A 6,000-nucleotide genomic window follows, 5' to 3' on the forward strand; every position below is an offset into this window, starting at 1 on the left:
AAAAAAGTTTGCCCTTTATGAGCAAAGATGACAAAAGTATGGAGGGCAAAAAATGGAAGAGATAATTTAAGAGCCATCAGATTGCCTGAAAAAAAACTTTCAGACTACAATATTATAGGAAATTCTACAGCAAAATTTCCCAGAGTTATTGGGATCAAGACAAGCTAATAATTAGCAGAATTGATTGAGTATCATTATTAGGTGTTAATGTTAGATTCACTTCATCCAGACACATGGTTGTCAAAATCTAGAGTAACAGTGACAGAGAAATGATCTTATAAACAGCTAATAAGAAAACTATTACTAATTAAGGAATAACAATTCAAACACACAAAATTATTTATCCAATATGAAAACGTTTGAAAAACTAGAATGTGATACGGAGAATTAAGGGAAATTTTGTTTCATCTAAGCTTTACTATCCAAATAAATTATCCATACTGTAACAAAGTGTGTGTGTGTGTGTGTGTAAACCCTAACTTGTTGCATGAAATTCTGAGGAATTATATAGAGTTAGCAAAAAACAATGGCAAGGATTATAATGAAGTGTTAAGGGGTAGAAAGTAAGATTTAGAAGAAAGCATCAGATTGGCAGGAGTGTTGGTATAGTTAAATCTTACTCCTTTGGAACCACCATATGTGAATGTGAAGGCAACAATGGTTTGAATCCAGCAACAAGTACCTCAATACCCCTCTAGTGGGAAAGCAAGGCAGAAGCAAGTTTATCATTATTAGTAATGAAAGCTCTTCAAAGCTTAGGGGGATAAGGAAGAATAACTGAACAATATAAACATAATTGATAATAGGGTTAATAAATCTAATTAATAATGAGATATGTAGAGGTGCAATGGATTAGAGTTGTTCTTAAAGCGAGGAAGACCTGGGTTCAAGGTCCATCTCAGTTATATCAGGGAGTCATTTAAGCTCTCAGTGCTCTGTGACAATGTCCTCCTTCAATGTAATGTCCTAAAGCAGTATTGTGACAAATATACTGTGAACTGATACCTATTTCATTTCCTTAGGCCTGTACCCCAGCCAAATCCCTCATTCCTTGAGACAGCCTCTGTAAGGGACCACAGGCCCAGTATGACCTCTGGAAAATTACTAGCGTTGCAGCAGTCCTTGTGATAAGAACAAATTACGGACAAAGCTGTATCTCTTCCTGGAATACCCCGCTCCTATACCTTGGTGGTCCTTGTGATAAGAACAGATTACGGTCAAAGCTGTAACTCTTCCTGGAATACCCCGCCCCTATACCATTGGTGGAACTCCCCCACTCCCTCTTACTGTGTGTATAACTACCCTGAGCTTGCCTTCAATAAACGAGACTTGATCAGAAAGCCTGTCTTGTCTCCATTTCCTGTGTCCCCTGCTCCCTTCCTTCTTTTACAGGTCCTTACCTCCGTTGATGTCCCGCAGGACGGGACAAGCCTCATTGCCTCTATTAGTAGAAAAGACTGTGTGTAATATATTCTTCCTGTCCATCCACCCTTAGTGGAGTGAGAGAGGACTTAAGAAAATGTAGTTTGGTGTCAAGGTGAGACATACATAGAAAAGACAAAGAATAAGGGGTGAATATGGAGACAGAAGGATAGACACCATCAGAAGAAGTTTAGGTGACCATATATAATATCTTGAGTAGCCCTCTATGGCCCACTGTCATGCTGTCATTGAACAGTCAATTTACTTTAATTTGATAAACATTTAGTAAGTACCTCCTATGTGCCAGGAACTGTGCTAAATGCTGGGTATACAAAAAGGCAAAAGACAATCCTTGCCCTCAAAGAGCTTACAATCAGATACAACATCATCCATTTATATTCACCAAGAGGGATATCATAGATATGAGCAGAGGTGTGAAAGCCTGAGTCCATCCCAATTTTGTGTATAATTGTCGTCTCCACTTGGAGGTCAGGCAATTAGATTCAAGTACTATAGATATCTGGGTGGTGCCCTGGGCCTATAGTCAGGAAGCCTCTTCTTCCTTAGTTCAAATCTGGCCTCAGACAATTACTAGCTGTGTGACCCTGGGCAAGTCACTTAACCTTATTTGCCTCAGTTACTCATCTGTAAAATGAGCTGGAGAAGGAAATGGCAAGCCACTCCAGTATCTTTGCCAAGAAAACTCCAAATGGGGTCATAAAGTTGGATGTGACTGAAACAACAACTATAGATATCCTGGGCCTGATGCTGGATACTTATCTTAAGTATAAGCATCTGTTGGCATTTAGAGGCTATAAAGATGGTTTTTTTTTCCCTTAGTGATTCATACATTGGGGGAGGGTCATATATTTGGATTTTTAGGATGTTGCATCTGTCCACTGATTGCAAATTCCAAGAATGTAGATGATAATGAAGTTGAATCTAATAAAGAATAATGTCCAGAAGGGCTGATGTCAATAATAGTCCTTTATCAATATATGATCTTGTTCTTTGTTTTATATGTCTATACATTTTTTCTTCATTTAAATTCTCAGCTTTTATGTGTAGAGATTATGTCATATTTTTCTAGACTCTGCAAAGGATCTACCATGTCATTCAGGACTTGAAGACAGAATCTCAACAAATACCTTCTGATTAATCAATTAGCTAATTTTGGAACAACTCTGTTTTTAAATGCCCTGAAATAAACTAAATTGAAACTAATGTTTCTTGAAATAGAATTTTAAAAAATCTAAAGGAAATTATTGGTCACAAACATAAGTCAGGAAAATTATTTCTTCCAGGTAAAGAGTGATCTTTGTATAGGAGCGGGATAGAGTTCCCTCAAGTTCATGTTGGGTGACAGAGAAACAATAGTAGTATTGCTATGGGGAGGATTATCTGAGAATGAAAGTATTGAAATCAGTAAAAAAAAGTAGGGACTTAAATATTAGTTCCTTTTAGCTCAAAATTTATGATGCTATGATCCTATGTTTTATCATCAATCCTTTGGATTAGTATTGATCATTTAATTAATTTGAATTCTGATTTCTTTAATTATTATTTTTTCTTGTAGTACTGTGGTTATTATTCTCATAGTTCTGTATGATCTCTTTGTTCCACTTTCTTTCCTCTCTACCATTCCCACGTCTTCTCAAGTTTCTCTGAATTCCCTTTATTTATAATTTCTTATAGTTCAAAAAGTACTAATAATGTCAAAGAGAGGGGTAGAAGGAAGAGAAATGGGAGACACCAAGAAAAGGATGCATCCAGGATAGTGGACACTGGTTGCATTGGGTCTTCAAATTTCTTTCAGAAATGGAGGAAATGGCATCAAAAGTCCTATTGCTCTTTCACACCAAAACAACTTCCTGAAGAAATTGTAGAAGGTCATAGGTTTGATGGAGGCTAGAATGGGGGATGCAGTTCTGACTGAGAACTTTGAGATTAGTTTTTCTATTGTTTATGTCATAAGCATGGAGATTCTAGGAGATTTGGCCATATGGGAAAGTCCAGGGCTTTTCCTTTTTAGGGTCTAGATCCCAAGGACATAGTCTTTTCTTTTTAGAGGTTCAGATCCTATCCTCATCAGGGCTGGTAACTTGGAATACGGGAAATTGCCAATGTATAGAGCAGAGGCTTAAGGAGAGGTCTCTGTGGAAAGCTCCTCCCAGATCCTCCATTTAAGGAAGGGGCCCAGGGCATTAAACTCATTATTTCCTCCTTGGCTGTACTGCTTGGACTTTTTCATTCTCCTGCAACAGGTACACTTTCTCTCCTCCATCCCCTCTCTGACTTTCAGCTTCTTTTTTTATTTGTTGTCTTCCTCCATTACACTGTGAACTCCTTGAGGGCAGGGACTGTCTTTTGCTTTTCTTTTTATCCCCAGTACTTAGCACAGTGCCTGGCACATAGTAGGTGCATAATAAATGTCTATTGACTAATTGGTACCTGTGATTCCAGTAGCATAAGGGCCTTCCTATGAGGAAAATCTTTCTACCATTCAGATCAGCACCTACTCTGCGATTTATAATCTTAGCAAAGTTGCTTGGAGCACTGAGAAGTTGCTTCCTTGGGTTAGGAAATCTTTTTACCATAAATCTGAAAGGTACAATTATTCAATATACATTTAGGATTGTGACACATTTTGTAAGTTACAGAATAACAGAATTTTAGAGATAGGACCTCATAGACTGTAGTCCAACTCATACGTGAAATAGTTCCCTCCACAATAGACTACAAAACTGGTCATCTGACCTGGAAGACCTTCAGTGAGGGAGAACCTTCTCTATCCAGAGGCAGCCCATTTCACTTCTGCTTAGCTCTAACTGTTAGGGAATGTTTACCTTCGTGGCTTCACGAAGCCTAAATTTGCCTTTGAAACTTCCTATCTATTGCTCCTAGTTTTCTTCTTTGAGGTCCCACAGAACAAATACAATCCCCCTTTCCTTCAATTACCTGAAGACAGCTATCACGTCATCCCTAAGTCATTTCTTCCCTAGGCTTCCCATTCTTAATTCCTTCAATCAATCCAGGAGTCAAATCCTGACCCAGACTCAGGATTTATACTAATGTAATCTGATTTCACATCCAAAACTTCATCCACCAAACCATTCTGACTCTTGAGGAATGAAGGACATTAGATTTTCCCCTATACAGAATATGAGGGAAGTACATTCTAAACTAACAAAACCTTTGCAATACCACAGATAGCTATATTTTTTACACATTTAACAGCACAAAATAATAAATATCATAAACTTACTAGAATATAAGCAAAAGTAATGATTTTTTAACATCAAAACACTTGGTTTTATGACACTCACCCTAACATGAGGCAGGTGGCAGATAGCATTGTCACTTTCTCCTTTAAATGAGATACATTTAAAGGTTGTCTCCAGCTCCCATGGTAATCTTGGCATAAGTGACACTTGACTCCAATTACCTCACCACTCCAGTGTTCTCTTTCTTCACCAGAAGCTCCTGACTGTTTCAGCTCTACAAATTTTCTGGTCAACAAGAGAGAATGAGCACCTGCTCTCTGTAGTTCCTGTTTTTTTCTCTGTTTCAGAGATTTAAAATGACTATGCTGTATATTACTATTTTAAAATATGTTTACAATGTCTAGCCAGTATATTCCCTAGGGTATGTGAATCAGGGTGATTGATTGCAAATCACCCCTTGAGGGTTTCCTCTTTGCCCAAGGATGAAGGAGAGGTGCAATTAAAAGAACACAGAATAAAGAACATTGAATTTGGAGTGAGAAGATGTAGATGAATCCTGCCTCTGCTAGCTCCTACTGAGTGACCTTAGGCTGGGTGGGCCTCGGGTTCTTCATTTGTAAAATAAAAAGGTTATGTAGAACAGTGGTGTCAAAGCAATAAATTGCATATAAGGATCCCTATGGGCCACATATTTACTTAGAAAACCACATATTAACATTATCTTTGTTTTATTATATTTCCATTTATTTTGTTAAATATTTCCCAATTACATTTTAATCTGGTTCAGGCCAGTATGGGGAGTGTAATGGGCCCTATGTGGCCTGTAGACCCTGCATCTGACTCCTCTGTATTAGATGACCATTCTAGTTCTAAATTTATGAAATTATGATTTTCAAGGTTTCTTCCAATTCTAGATCCTTTGATATTATGCCTCTAGAAAACAGCGTAAAGTGGGTAGCTCTACTGTTTGGCACCTGGGGCTAAAAAAAGTCTCAAGACTCATATAAGTATAAGAAGTCAGAAAATTCCCTGTCATGAAGGTGTAGGGGGTGGGACGATCTTTTGTCCTTTTCACCTATATTCTTAAGACTATATTTCTGCAATTTTATGACTTATTTTCTCCATTCAATGCTATCCTAGGCATTCCATTTAACCTGAATTCACCTCCACCAAAGGGTTTGGGGGATGAAGAGAGTTTAAGAGAAGGGGAGAATGGAGTTCCAATATAATTGGGTCTGTCACTGACCCCATCAATGGTACTATCTCTCATTTGCCTATAACATTTTGGCCTTTAGAACTGGAATTAATTAGCAAGCTCACTCTTGTTTCATAACTGTAGGATTTGCCTAGGTAA

General features: G+C 37.9%; 1 protein-coding gene across 3 annotated transcripts in view; it reads right to left on the minus strand.

Moving 5' to 3' along the window:
• The window catches only part of RGS13 (regulator of G protein signaling 13), a 42,907-nt gene extending 37,944 nt beyond the window's left edge, over positions 1-4,963 (minus strand). For all 3 annotated transcript variants that reach the window (XM_027843371.1, XM_027843370.1, XM_027843372.1), the window contains exon 1: positions 4,749-4,963. The gene's annotated coding sequence lies outside the window, so the exon portion shown is untranslated. The remainder of the gene's footprint in view (positions 1-4,748) is intronic.
• Between the last annotated feature and the right edge of the window lie 1,037 nt (positions 4,964-6,000).

Source organism: Vombatus ursinus, unplaced genomic scaffold (genome assembly GCF_900497805.2).
Source record: "Vombatus ursinus unplaced genomic scaffold, bare-nosed wombat genome assembly UNPS02014909.1, whole genome shotgun sequence".
Classification (NCBI taxonomy): Eukaryota; Metazoa; Chordata; class Mammalia; order Diprotodontia; family Vombatidae; genus Vombatus; species Vombatus ursinus.